The 14,294-nt window shown below is 40.3% G+C and overlaps 1 protein-coding gene across 1 annotated transcript in view; it reads right to left on the bottom strand.

The window, feature by feature from the left end:
- ATP6V1A (ATPase H+ transporting V1 subunit A) overlaps positions 1-13,525 on the bottom strand; it is a 65,492-nt gene extending 51,967 nt beyond the window's left edge. Inside the window, exon 1 of the mRNA XM_004706406.2 lies at positions 13,430-13,525. The gene's annotated coding sequence lies outside the window, so the exon portion shown is untranslated. The remainder of the gene's footprint in view (positions 1-13,429) is intronic.
- Between the last annotated feature and the right edge of the window lie 769 nt (positions 13,526-14,294).

The raw sequence follows: 14,294 nt of genomic DNA, 5'->3' as shown, positions 1-14,294 counted from the left end.
TGTAACTTATGACAAAACTATAATAAGCTGTGAATTATGAAGGGTTCATGAGGGAGGGGGGTAGGGAGGGAGGGGGGAATGAGCAACTGATATTAAGGGCTGAGGTGGAGGGCAAATATTTTGAGAATGATGAGGGTAGCGAATGTACATATGTGCTTGACACAATGGATGTAGGTATGGATTGTGATGAGAATTGGACGAGCCCCCAATAAAATAGTTAAAAAAAAAAAAGCTGGTGGTGAAAACCGGCTCAGTCTCCCAGGAGTCAGCCCCTGTAAAGGCTACTGCTTATGGCGCAGTTCACTGTTTCATGCCGTTGCTAGGAGTTGAAAATTGACTCAATAACACACAAATTTTAAAACTTAAAAGTTTAATATCTTTATAATAGCAAAAGATTATTATTATTATAACAATAATTTCAAGGCCTACCAAGTTATTAACAATACCAATGACTTTATTTTATTTCTTTTACTATACAAAATATTTTATTTTAGCCAATAGAGTTCACCTCTAAACTGCTGTAATGTTTTAGTGCACATTGTTGGAGACTTTCAAATTGTACTGATTCAATGAAAACTCAATATATTAGACCATTGCAGGAATAAATCAACAAATCATTAGCAAGTTGCATTTTGAGAATGGCAAACACTTAATGAGGAGAGATAGTTGACCCAATTGATGGTCATAAGAATGGTCCCCAAGCATCAAGGAAAGGTCAAATTAGGGTTTATTATTCTTTTCAAAATATGGAAAGCAACTTGGCAACATACAAAAAGGTCTTTAACAATGTTCAAACCATTCAACCCATATTGTAATTTTGGTAATTTATCTGATATGTGGATGCTGCATACACACACAAGGGGCTTCAAAAAGTTCATGGGAAAATGGAATTAAAGGATGATAAAACTTTCCCATGAACTTTTTGAAGCTCCATGTACATGTGTATACACACACACACACACACACACACACACACAAAATGGCTTCAAAAATTCCATTATCTTTTTATTCCTTTTTTAAAAAAATCATTTTCTTGGGGGTTCTTACGGCTCTTATCCTTTCCATTTTCATGAACTTTGTGAAGCCTCTCAGGTATATCTAAGGAGCCCTGGTGATGAACTGGAGAGCATTAACTAACTGAAAGGTCAGCGGCATGCATCTACCAGGCACTTTGCAGGAGATGCAGGGAGGCCAGCTGCTTCCCAGAGATCTACAGTCGCAGAAGCCCACAGAGCAGTTCTACTCTATCTTCAAGGGTTTCACTTTTGGTTTATTGTAACAATTGCAACAACAAACAACAAAAACTCACCTGAAAGTACCTTTAAAATTCAATAATGACAATGGAAATACTAGCTTATCTGAAACGCTACTTTCTTTTTCTCAATAACAATGATAAAAAGTCTTGTTACATTGTGCCAAGGACTTTTCTCAACAAATTCTCTCCTGGTAGGATCATCAAACTTCATGACTGCCAGTCACTATGATAGCTGCTTGATGTTTAAGAGTAGACATTTATCTGACTTCTCAAACTGCTTAGGAAGTGAGCTTACCAGTTTAAAAGGAAAAGGAAATCATATAAATCATGAGCATTACCCCCTAAGATCAATCATGATCTTACCATTAAAAAAAAAATCAATCATGAGCATTATCCCTAATCATGAGCAAGAGGTTATACAACTACTTTGAAAAAGGAGGGTTGTTTCTCAAAATAACGAGAAACTTTTCTTGAAAACTCCCTACAACTGCTATATTACTCTTATGAATATTTAGTGAGAAGATTATAAGCAATGGATAGATTTGAGACTATTGACACACAATGTATATTATAAGAGTTAGGGTTAACAAAGTTGCAATAAAATGGCATTTGTACTATAAAATGATGCCTATATATTCAAATGAATGAAGGTTGCAAAGTATAAAGGCATTCGTAACTCAGTGCGTACAAGAAAGCATCACAGCAGAGGCCCACCTCCACCCAGGCATGCATGGAATCTCTGCAATGAAACCTAATGCATAAAGACAGGGCAAAAGAGGAAATGAGTGTTGTCTAAAAATAGTAAAAGTGAGAAATATTTTTACAAGATTTCAAAACTAGCAAAAAGTCCAGAGACATTTTCAATTCAGAGGAGGGAAAAAATCTGCCCTTCTGTGTACCTAGTGTCTCTGAGTATTAACAACTGAGGTTTATTTCATCACACTGCCTGAGTGAGGAGGAGGAGGACTTGTCACCGATGCTGGATTTTAGGAGGATGGGTGGCTAAGTAAGGAATGAACCTCAGTGTCCCGTGTATACTCGCTCTCGAAGTCTTCCATACTGCTCCTTTGTAGCACTTTTTCTGCTGCTGTTGTTGGCTGCCATCAAGCTGTCACCCTTCCCCCTCCCTCGCCCACTCACAGGGACCCCAAATGCACAATGGAATGGTGTCCAGTCCTGCACTACCTCCACCATCCGCTGCAGACTGGGCCACTATGATCCACAGGGTTTTCATTGGCTGATGTCTAGCAATAAACTGTCAGACCTTTCTTCTATTCAGCGTCGTAGCAACATGTGAGCTTCCCCTGTCAGAAGAAAGATGACTATGCCCAAGATGCATCAGAAGGGAGTCGAACTGGGATCTCTCCTGTGGAAGGTCAAAATGCCACTAATGAACCAGTCCTGTCCTTTCTGCAGCACTTACCTGTACTATAATTAATATGTGAACAGAGTTACTCAATGTTGGTCTCCAGCACCACCCGACTATAAAAACTGTGAAATGTGGAATTTGTCTACTTATTGGGTATTCCACAGTATAGTGCGTTGGTAATCAGAAGTAATTACATAGTCTTGCTTATGTGTCAATACTGGCAAGGATGTGAAGCATGCTCATTCAGAGTGGAAACAGATACAACCTCTCTGAAAAGCACTGAACACATTTTGGCCTAATACCCAATGACATTTAAAACCAGTAGTTATACTCAGTATTTATTCGAGGCCAAAGCTGAAGCCAAATATTACTGTGTTCTGAGGTAGACATGTACCTGTGTGTACACACACACACACACACACACACACACAGAAATAGATATATTTTTTTAATTTAAGAATTTAAAATGCTATAATTTTATTGCTAATAATTTAGTGGCTATTATGTTTGTTATGAATGCTAAAACACTACATAATTTTACATAGATAAAATAAAGAATTACATAGATAATTTTACAAAGCATAAATAAAATCTAATTTCCTTGATTCTACACCTCGTATTAACAATTAAATTCTCACATATATTCATTAGCTTGAAAAGGACACAAAAACACACACAGCTATTGTCAACTGATTTTTGACAAAAGTACCATAGCCATGTCAATAAACAGTGGTTTATCAATAGGATATCATTTTTCTAAAAAGAAAGATACTTGAAGCCACATCTTAATACTATATAAAAATTACACAAGTGTCATAGACTAAACGTCATTCTAAAACTAAAAATCTCCTCGAAGATTGCAGAAGAGCTTTGTGGCTTTGGATTAGGCATATTTATGAGCTATCCCAGCAACAACACCGGTTTTGTACTTATAGATTCTGTACTTTCTGTCTTTTGAGCACATGGCTTTCACTCAGTTGCTTTTGAATAAGCAATACAGAAAATACTGAACATAAGTATTTATACTAATTTGTGGATTTTCTAAATACAATAAATCCCCTCACTGCCTAAATCTGCATTTCCTAAGACTAGAATTTAGAGATTACTTAAATCTCATCTCATATACATACGAACATACATAAACATATATCAACACTTAACTTTCACACTCATGTTTACATTAATCGACAATTTGAATCCCTACTTACCTATCCCAAAACTCACGGATGATTGCTTCGCTTATAAGATCAAAACCTTTACAAATAAAATAAGTAGCATTTTACTCTTTCAATAACACACCCTCAGACTTTGACAAAATTTCAGTGTATAAAACACAGGAAAAGCATTTTAAGTTATATTTAGAATGCTTATTATTACTAGAAAGTGACAAGAAGGTTAAATGTTACAAGTTGTTCCTATATGGATATTGTTACTCTGTTTTTATCCAATGATAACGTATGCTATCATATGCGGGCTCAGCCAGTCAGGATGCTAGAAAGGTTAACTGTATGAAAACTATATTCAGCCTTCCAATATCTCAAGCTAATGCTAAAGACAAAGCTGCTGTTTAATGCATCACTAAATTAATTTGGCAATACCTATGCACACTCAAAATGTACACATCCTTAACCACGCTATCCACTGCTAATGGAGTCCTGGTGGTGTAGTGCCAAAGGGTTGGGCTGCGATTTGCAGGGTCAGCAGCTCAAAACCACCAGCAGCTCCTTGGGAGAAAGACTGGGCTTTTAGCTCCCATAAACAATTACCATCTCAGAAACACACAGGGGGGCTCTAGGAGCCAGCACTGACTCCATGGCAGTGAGAAATTCCATTCCAGGTAGTGCCTCTCTGTGTGCAAACTGCACTACTAAGAAACTTGCTTACAACAGCAGTGATTCTTAAAGCAAGAGATCGGAGTGCCCATTAATTTAATCACTACTTAAATGCACTGCGGCTATACAAAAGGCTGTGTGCATAGTGGCACAAGGGTAAATCAAAAGTAATGCTACAAGTTTCTCGTTCATAAAACACAGGTTTAGTCCAAACCAAATATGTTTAAACACGTCTCTGCCCGCAACCAGTAGGTGGGAAAATTAGAGTGCCAATCAAAAGAAAAAAAGTAGGGGGAATGTCCAGTCAAAACACTGGCTTCCGAAGGAATGCTCCAAACCAATCCAAAAGAACCCCGCCCCCACAAAAAAACCCAAACTCACTGCCATCAAGTTAATTCTGACTCACAGCAACCTTGTAAGACAGGGTACAACTGTCCAGGTTGGTTTCTGAGACTGTTACCCTTTACAGGAGTAGAAAGCCTCAACTTTCTTCTGCAAAGCAGCTGGTGGCTTTAAACTGAGGACCTTGTTGTTAGAGTCCAACACATAACCACAACACCACCAGGGACCTTATGGTATCTGCTAAGTAGAGAGGGTAACTCAGGTTATGGCAATTAACTGCTCAGAAAAGCATCGCATTAGAAGGTCCTGGATAGAGTGGGGAAAACATGGCACAGAACCCAAATCCTAAGAGACCAGGTTTACTGGTCAGACAGAAGGTGGTGGGATTCCTCACGATTATATGGTGCTTACCCTTCAGGTAGGGACTTGAACTCTCACCTCCATGTTAGAGTAATAACCACCTAAGAGTAAAAGGCAGCCTTGGGGGAAGTGGCAAAATGAAAAAGGAGGGTGGGCAGCATTGACCCAAGAACAAAGTTCCGAGAGGTAAGAAAGAAGAGACATGGAAACAGGAAACAAAGGGGGGAAGTGGGATAAGTGATGGTACACTGAGGGGGTTGCAGTGGATGAGTTGAATCAAAATGTGTATGAATTATTGAATGCAAGACTCTGAGCTGCTCTGTAAACCTTCACTTAATTAATAAAGTTTAAAAAAAAGAAAAAGAACCCCCCCACACACTCCCCAAAGGTGAGAGTGACTATTTTGGGGGACTCCATAGGAGTGATCTTGGCAGATTTTCTTGAATGTCACAGGAAGATCACAAGGGCTTATTATGAAGAAGTTTCATGAACGTGGAACGGCACTGTGAGAAAAAGGCCAACAACATTGTGCTGAGGTTTTTCTTTGCCTCACAACACGCACTTGCTCATTGTTAGAGAGTAGCAGGGGGCTGGCCTATGAGAATCTCACAGGGAACCTTACACCTTGCACTACACTGCCCCTCAAGACTCCTTTTGGTTGCCAAAGAACATTTAAAATAAATATGATATTTCAGTTTCTGGAGGGCATCAAACCTTCCATTTTAATGTGATGTAAATTGATAAGCACAGAATTCCTAGACGGTGGAAACATTGCCTTCAGAAGTGTAAAGATCTAGAGAGAGCAAGTAGAAAGGGGATTCGAGGGGAGGGGGGTTACAGCAGTGGTGGTGGGGAAAAGGAGAGACAATATCAAAGAGTCCATGTAGACAATAAATGTTTGGAACTGATTGTGGTAGCAAATCTACAATACTGCTGGGCATGAATGAACTATGGAACAATATGATTTATGTATTAATTTCCAATAACAATAAACAATGGCTTAGTATTTTGTTAAATAAAGGCTTCTAGGATTTTATAGCAATACTTTTTTACTTACCCTCATACTTCACAAATGCAGAGAATGAACTCTACAACCTATTAGGGCAGTGACCCTTGGAGAGAAATTCCCTGGGTTCAATGTTAGCTATTTAACAGCCTCATGTCAGATCAAGGATTTTATCTTGCTTGGATCCACAATCAACACTCAAACAACACAATGGGGAACTGCTGCAAGAGGTCTCTTTAAAGTGTTGAAAAGTAACAATGTTACTTGGAGGACCCAAATTATGGTATTGTCAATCACCTTTTATGCATATGAGCATTGGACACTAAATAAGACCAAAGAAGAATTGATGCACTTCAATTGTGGTGGTGGTGGTATTCAAAATACCACGGACTACCAAAGAGAGAACAAATCTGTCTTGGAAGAAGTACAGCCAGAAAGCTCCTTGGAAGCACGGATCTAACATACTTTTGGACATGTCAGGAGAGGCCCATCCTTGGAAAAGGACCTCATGCCTGGTAAAATAGAGGGGGGCAGCAAAAAAGAAGACTCTCAACAAGATGGACTGATACAGAAAGAAAAGTCTCAAACGTAAGAAATCTGTGAGGATAGCATAGGATCCACTGGCATTTTGCTCTGCTGCTCTAAGTCCGAACCAACTTGGCGGCACCACGCAACATGCTTAATATCCCTCATTGGTTAGGTGATGATAAAAACTGCACCTATCTTATAAGCATATTATTACGCTTTCGTAAGCTAACACATGGAAAATGTTAAGAAAAGTGCATCAAAAACAAGCTCTTAGAATTGCTAAGGATGATGATGATGGTGCATCTTCACGATTGAAAATTACACCGTCATCGAAAGAATGGGAAAGCTTCAACTATTGTTAAGATCTCCAAGTGGAAAATGCAAACTGCAGAATAATAGGTGGCATTTTTGTGGGCAAATTAGTAATGAAAAAAATTTATATCGCTCTTATTATGTTGTCAGTTATTCTAAAAACTTTTACAGCTGAGGAAAATGCCACATAGAAAAATAAAGGTAACGCTCTTAAAATCACACAGCTAGGTATCTCTCAATACTACTGTATTCCAAAACTTTTTATTTTTATTTCCATGAACCCCAACCTTTTCAAAAAGAAAGTGTACAGCTAACAATAAGTAGGAGCCCTGGTAGTGCACTGGCTAAAGTGCTTGGCTATGTGTGTGTGTGTGTGTGTGTGTGTGTGTGTGTGTGTTTTAAGCCCTCTCATACTTCAGATTTGTATTCTATGTATATAAAAGGAAGTACCTATGTAAACCAAAGTCTTTTTCCTATCACAAAGGGATAGAGCAGCAGAATTTAAAGTCTCCACAATAAGAAATTATATGGAAAATATTCATATTGAAATTAATGTTTCATTATAATAGGAAGACTGGCATTAAAGACAATATTCAATCATCCCTTAATAAAGTATTTCCTTAGGATAAGTGAGTAATACTCTTTTTTCAGGACTAAGGTGAAACATAAACTCATGATGGCTAGTCTTCAATTACTGTTTGACCTACTGATATTTTCCAATTCAAAAATACTAAACTTTATGTGTCACCAGTTTAAGGAAAAAACTTTAGTTCATATTTCCATTATGTTCTCTATAATCCTATGCCTATTTCATATATGGGTAAAAATAGGATATAAGAATTTTAAATTTAAAGAAAAGGCAATATTTGTAAATTTATAATATAAGCATTAGCTCAAAAGTCCCTGGACTACAAGTCTGTACAATCATAATATATTGTTTCAACCCACTGTACGAATGAAAATTTAAGATCAGAACTGCCTCTGTAAATTAATTACACACACACAATATGGAATGCTTCATGAATCTGCATGTGTTTAATGTACAGGGGCCAGGATAGTCTATATCTTTCCAATTTTAGTATATGTGTTGTTGAAGCAAGCACCGATTCCACATATTAATGATCATGGGGGCAGTGGTAATCTAGTGGCAGAATACTTGCTTTCCATGTGGGAAACCTAGGTTCAAATATGTCCATCACAACCACTTCTCATCTGTTGGTGAAAGCTTACGTGTTGCTCTCATGTTGAATAGGTTTCAGTGGTACTTTCAGACTAAGACTGACTAGCAAGAAAGGTGTGACCATCTACTTCTGAAAAACCAGCCAACGTAAACACTATGGATCATAAAACCTTTATGCTTGGGATCACCATGAATTGGGGGTAGAGCCAACAACAGTATTAATGATTGTAAGCTCTGGAAAAATATGTACAAAGAAACTATTAAGACAATGCAGGTGCCAAAATAGTAGCTGTGTTGATCATTCTCAGCAACTATGGACAGATCTGTTTTAGAATCTCTAATCCCCAAACCTGGAACTCCAAAGGAGGTATTACTCAATTTTGTAGTATACCTTAGATCTTCTTTGGAAATCGAGTATAAAAAGTAACAATAAGTAACTTAAAAAAAAAACAAAAAAACCAAGTGTGTTCACTAAGCATTCTACATCCATGATCCCATTTATTAGCACTTTTGAGGTAGATATTACACATGAAGAAATTTAACCATCCAGGATCATACTACTAACAAATGATAGGGCCTGAACTTGAACCCAACTGTGATATCTACTCTGGTCAACCCCACTGCTATCACGTTGAATCCAACTCACAGCAATCTACCTATGCTTTCTGGGGCTATAATCTTTACAGGAGCAGACAGCCTAATCCATTGCCAATGTAGCAACCGGTGGGTTTGAATTGCTGACTTGTGGTTAGCAGCCAACACTTAGCTGACAGCACCACCAGGGCGCCTTATTTCTGGTAAAGTTTGTACCACATTGCTTTATATTTACATAAACTTAGCTTTACACAGACTATAATGGTGTACCTTGAACTCATAACACCCTTGACAGGTAGAGTCTCCCCTCCAATTTCACTTAAAAGAACATGTCACTAAAGAGAGTCACACACTTTGAAGGCAATGTTTCCATTTCTTTCCTGAAAAAAAATCCTAAACTCTGTCTAAACTACATCTAAACGGCAGTCTTGGCATCCTCCAGGGACTCAAATCATGTTCTTCAATTGTTCTTTGAGTTTGGGGAGCAAAATGAAATCTGAAGGGGCATAATCAGGGGTAGGGAGCATGGGGCAAGGTTCCCATTGAAATCCTCGAAGAACAGCCCTTGCTACCCTCCAGGAATGAGCAGGTGCATTACTGTGATGGAAACAATTCCGCAGTGCAACTTTCCTGGCCCTTTTCTCACCAACACAGCATAGTCTCATGAACTCCTCTGTCTTGAATTTAACTATCCTAGCAAATCTCCTGAGAAGCTACTGCATGGGTTGGATTTTTTTAAGGGGCCTTATCAAGTGGCAGTGGCTTTCCTGTTGGGTTGCTAACCACATGGCCAGTGGTTTGACACTATCAGTCACTCACTCTTCAGGAGAAAGATGAGGCTTTCCATTCACGTAAAGAGTTAGTCTTGGAAATCTATGGGCCAGTTTGGCAGTTCTACCCTGTTCTATAGGTTCATTGTGAACTGGAGTTGATTTGATGGCAGTGAATTTGAGAACAAAGTTAAGACAAGTGTATTACTGAGCAAACACTGTCTGCAGCCATCCATTGATCAGAGACATGTTTAAACATGTTTGGCTAGGAACACATTTTATTATGAACTAGAAGCCTAGCAGCAATATTTTTTTTACTTATCCTCTCATGTGTATGCTGTAAAAGTAGGTATTAATAAATTATCTTTGAGACATATGCCTATTCTACTGATCATTACTTCCAGCTTATATAAACACTAATTACCTACTACACAGTCCTAGAAGGAGCTATGACTGGCAAATCCTGGAGTGGATTCATTTCTTTTATCCAATTGTCAAACACTCATTCGATAAACAATTTACTGAGTACCTGATAGGTCCCTGGATGGTGCAAATAAATACATGATGGTGCAGAAGAAAAAGGTCTGACAATCTACTTCTATAAGATTTGAAAATCCTTTGGAGCATACAAGCAACTGCCAGGAGTTGAGGTTGGGACTGACTCTAGACTAACGAGCTTGGCTCTTTCTTTTGTTAATCAGGTACTTTACCATCCTGGCTGAAGACACAAATGTAAAGACGCTATCCTGGAACGCCTAGAAGATTTAGTGTAAAATAGTCCAGCAAACAATACTTAAATACAAAGCAATATTAGTAAACATAGAGGAAGAAAAATATCACACAGTAGTCTATAGTTTAGGGATTAGTTCTGAAGGCAGAACATTCCTAGAGGTGGTTAATTTGTTCAGGCAGTGAAAGAAGTGATCTCAGATATGACTAGCCAGAAAACTTGCTGCCATTGAGTCAATTCCAACTCATGGCGACCCTACAGGGCAGGTCTAGAGTTTCTGTGGCAGTAACTCTTTATGGGAGTGGAAAGCCTCATCTTCCTCCCCTGGAGCAGCTGGAAGTTGCTAACTTCTCACTTTGCAATCAGCAGCCCAACACCTAACCACTAGGTCTTGGGCTCCAGAAAGACCTCAGGGGAAAAGCAGAAATGTTGTCAGGGACACTAACTCAAAAGACTCTTACATACCATTTAGTATTGGCCTGTAGCACAATTTCAGTTTTACCTTTAACGAATGTTAATTACATCATTATGAGTGTTAAGAGTTCTGCCGATAACGCTCAAACTTATAAAGCTAATCCTAAATGGCTAGTATGTCTATACATGTGCATAAATGGTATATATCAAAACTCTTTTTTTACATTCAGCCTTACCAGCAATTTAGTCACCAATTCCTACTACTAAGTCTCTAGATTTCATCAGGATTATTGCTTTCATGAGTTCCCTAAAATTTAGCGAATTGTGAAGTAAAACTGCAGACTCATTCAAGCTCTCTCATTTTGGTATTTTTTTCTTCTAGTACTCAGTGCTTCTAGTTGATTTTCTCTTTTCCATTTCAGGTTCACCAAGACCAAACTGGTTTGAACCATCCAGGCTGCTTAAGGAATTATCCAAAGCAATAAAGTGGAATGTCAATTGAGCAATAAAGTGACACTGCTTATTCTTTTCAGTCCTCTACAGTTCAGAGAAGTATCAATCTGGAGGAAATAAATGTGCAAAACTACATACCCATAGCAAGCACGGCCAGAAGACCCTAGCAAGAGCAAATGGCTAGGTGGTGGACAACAAGTAGAAAGGATGGAATTTGAAACCTACCCAGAAGCACCTCAGAAGGCCGGTCTGGTGATTTGCTTCTGACAGGTCACCAGCTTGAACACCTATGGAGCTTACTTCTACTCTGTTCCCAGAGGGTCAGAAAGGACTTGAGGTTAACAAAAACAAGGATTACTTGAGTGTAAACAGTGCGCATGGCTACATAACCCTATCAGATTAATGCTATTGTACAGTAGGGGTCTGAAGGACACAACGCTAAAATTATTTAACTACAAGAAATGAAAGATCTTCATAATTCAAGAGAAAGCTAGCAAGAATAGTCTTCAAGGTTCTGTTTTCTAGCAAGGCGCTTTTCAATTGTGAATTTATCATAAACATTTTGCTATATTGCCATTATTTCAAATTTTTAACAAAATAAGATCTCTTTGTGGAAGACAATTCGGAAGGTACAGAAAAGCAAACCAATTAAGTCAGTCACATCCACCATTCAAAGGATTCTAGCTCACTGATTTTTCGTGTCCTTTGAGTGAGTTTGGTTTGGGGAATTTGGGGAGGGAGGGGTGTTGAAGCTCTTAATATTACATTGCTTCAAAAACTACTGGATTTAACGGAAAACATAATTTTTTCAAGTAAAGAAAAGGTATAACAAATTAAAACGTTACAGTTGTAATTTCTATAAGGGCTTTCAACTTAAAAGAACCAAAGAGCTTTCTTGAGTTTGCAGTACAAATAAAGGTGTTTAACCCCAAACTAAGAAGCAGTGCTCCCTAAAGCCAAGTGTTTGGAGGCAAAACATTGCCTACTACATTACGTCTGAAATAGGAGTATGTGGTTGGTCGAACATCTAGGCAAAACAATTTCTGTATTTGCACAAAACACTGTGATTAAAATCTGAGAGGTCACTTGAATTTTATAAAGGGAAAGCTAAGAAGGGAAAAAAGTGGCATTTGACTAAAATTAACCCCCAAACTTGTCAAGGAATTGTTAGTAGAAATTAAATAGGATTTTAGGGAGGCATAGCAAATATCTTTATCAAAAGGCAAGAAAATATGTAATCAACAAGATCTCAAATTAACCTTGACCAGTACGATTAAATTGGTCTGAATAGATTTGGTTTAATGATATTGCTTGCTCACCAGCTGGGTTTCTGAGGAATGACTTCCCTTTCAGGGAAGCCATTTGTCAATACGCCAGTTTGGGCATCCTACACTATCACGACTGTAAAACCATCTTCCCACACCTCCCCATTCAATCAAGGCTGTCGCATTATCTGCGTCCCATTTTGAGGCTACCCATGGCCGTCCATATTTGCTCCAAGGAGTTTTCACACCTTTCTCCTACAGAGCAGCTGGTAAATTTGAACCGCTGACCTTTTGGTTAGCAGCCGAGCGCTTAACCACCGCGCCACCAAGGCTCCCGCTCTGAAGCTGCTGTATCTCTGTATTCTCTTAACTGTTCTCTCGGCACCAGAAAAATCTAACAAGTGAACGACGGAAGCTGGCTTTTATCCTTCCAGTCCCACCCCAAATCACGTGAAAACCTATAGAACCTCTCTCCGGCAGGAATGGCAGATAAAACCCGACGGATTACTGAGAAAGCACATTCGGGAGCACGCTCTTGGGTGACTCCGCAGTGAGGGCCATTCCAGTGACATTTCCTCCCACCAGCCTGTCTCACCGGAGACGCCTTTAGCTCCAGGGCTTTGCCTATCTCCTATCCCCTCTCTCCCCAGCCTGGTTGGGGGGTAAGGCGATTCAGAAGCCCTGCCCAAAAATGGGACTTTAGGGAATGGAACCTCGCGACGAAGGCAAAGCAACCCCACTCCCCCAAACCTCAAGGACTCCTGATAGGAAACCATAATGGCCGCAACTCATCCTCAAGCCCAGAGAAGGTGGACATCGCAACCCCTTGGTAGCAAGGTCTGCCTCGGTGGGGAGAGAGGATCGGCAAAACCGGACAGATAAACTGCTGGCCCCTGCAGTGACAGCGGGGGGCGGGGGAAAGCCCCAGGCGACGAAGACCGTCGTTCGTAAGCCCTCTTTTCTTTCCTTCCCACCCTCCTGCTCTCCCTATCCGTTGCCGGTTACCCGTCGCCACTCACCCGCCCGGGCGCGAGGTGCAAGGACCAGTACCGACCACCGACCCAGAGGCTCTGTCACTGCGGGAGGGGAAGTCTTCAGCTGCAGCGGGGGCGGGGCCTAGTCGCTCACGTGACCGGCGGCCCCGCCCTGCCGCCCTCTTGCGCGCGCTCTGCGATCCGGGAGCCTGTGATTTTTTTGAAGATGGTTGGAATTTTTTTTTTTTTTTAGGATTCAATTAAAAGGCAAACCAAAAGAAAATGTCACTAAGATTACGTTCTGAAGCACAATGTAGGCGGCGTGGACCGCAAGGGTTAACGCGCACCGCCAAGGAAGTGACGTTCGCGCCACGATCTCGGGACCGGAAATGGCGATGGAGTTCCGTCCTCCTGGGGCCCGCCGGTAAAATCCCCAGCCGTAAGATTTGGCCCAATCATGTGATCGTGAAACTTGAGTGTTGGGTGGATGCCAAGTTATCTGTCCGCTTGTTAATGACTTTTGCTTATTTTTAAAACTCACTTAACTAAGACTCCCATGGACTTTAAAGAAGAACTCTCTTTCTAAAATCTCATTAGGAGGCCAGAGCACTTGAAGGTCACTCTGGAGACGACCTACTGAAAAGAGGGTTGGGAAAGATTGAGCTCGTTGAAGAGGGAGAAGACAGAAAGGAGTGGGAAAATCTGGACCTTACCGCTAGCCCAAGCAGGCCATGCCCACTGGTAGTATCGTAAAGAGTGGGAGGAGAATGACGCCAGAGGGCGTAGCTCAGTTAGAAGATGGAGGGCCCGATCGGGATGGAGGCGGGGGACGGGGAAGGGTGCGAGGAGGACAGCACTGCGGCTGCGCGAGAGGCGGCGGACGCGCCGGCGCGCAGAGGGGCGGGGTGAA

This window comes from Echinops telfairi, unplaced genomic scaffold (genome assembly GCF_000313985.2).
Source record: "Echinops telfairi isolate 266 unplaced genomic scaffold, ASM31398v2 ScPeMD7_6;HRSCAF=24_0, whole genome shotgun sequence".
Taxonomy (NCBI): Eukaryota; Metazoa; Chordata; class Mammalia; order Afrosoricida; family Tenrecidae; genus Echinops; species Echinops telfairi.
Note: the sequence above shows the minus strand (reverse complement) of the source record. Positions and strands in the feature narration are given on the sequence as shown.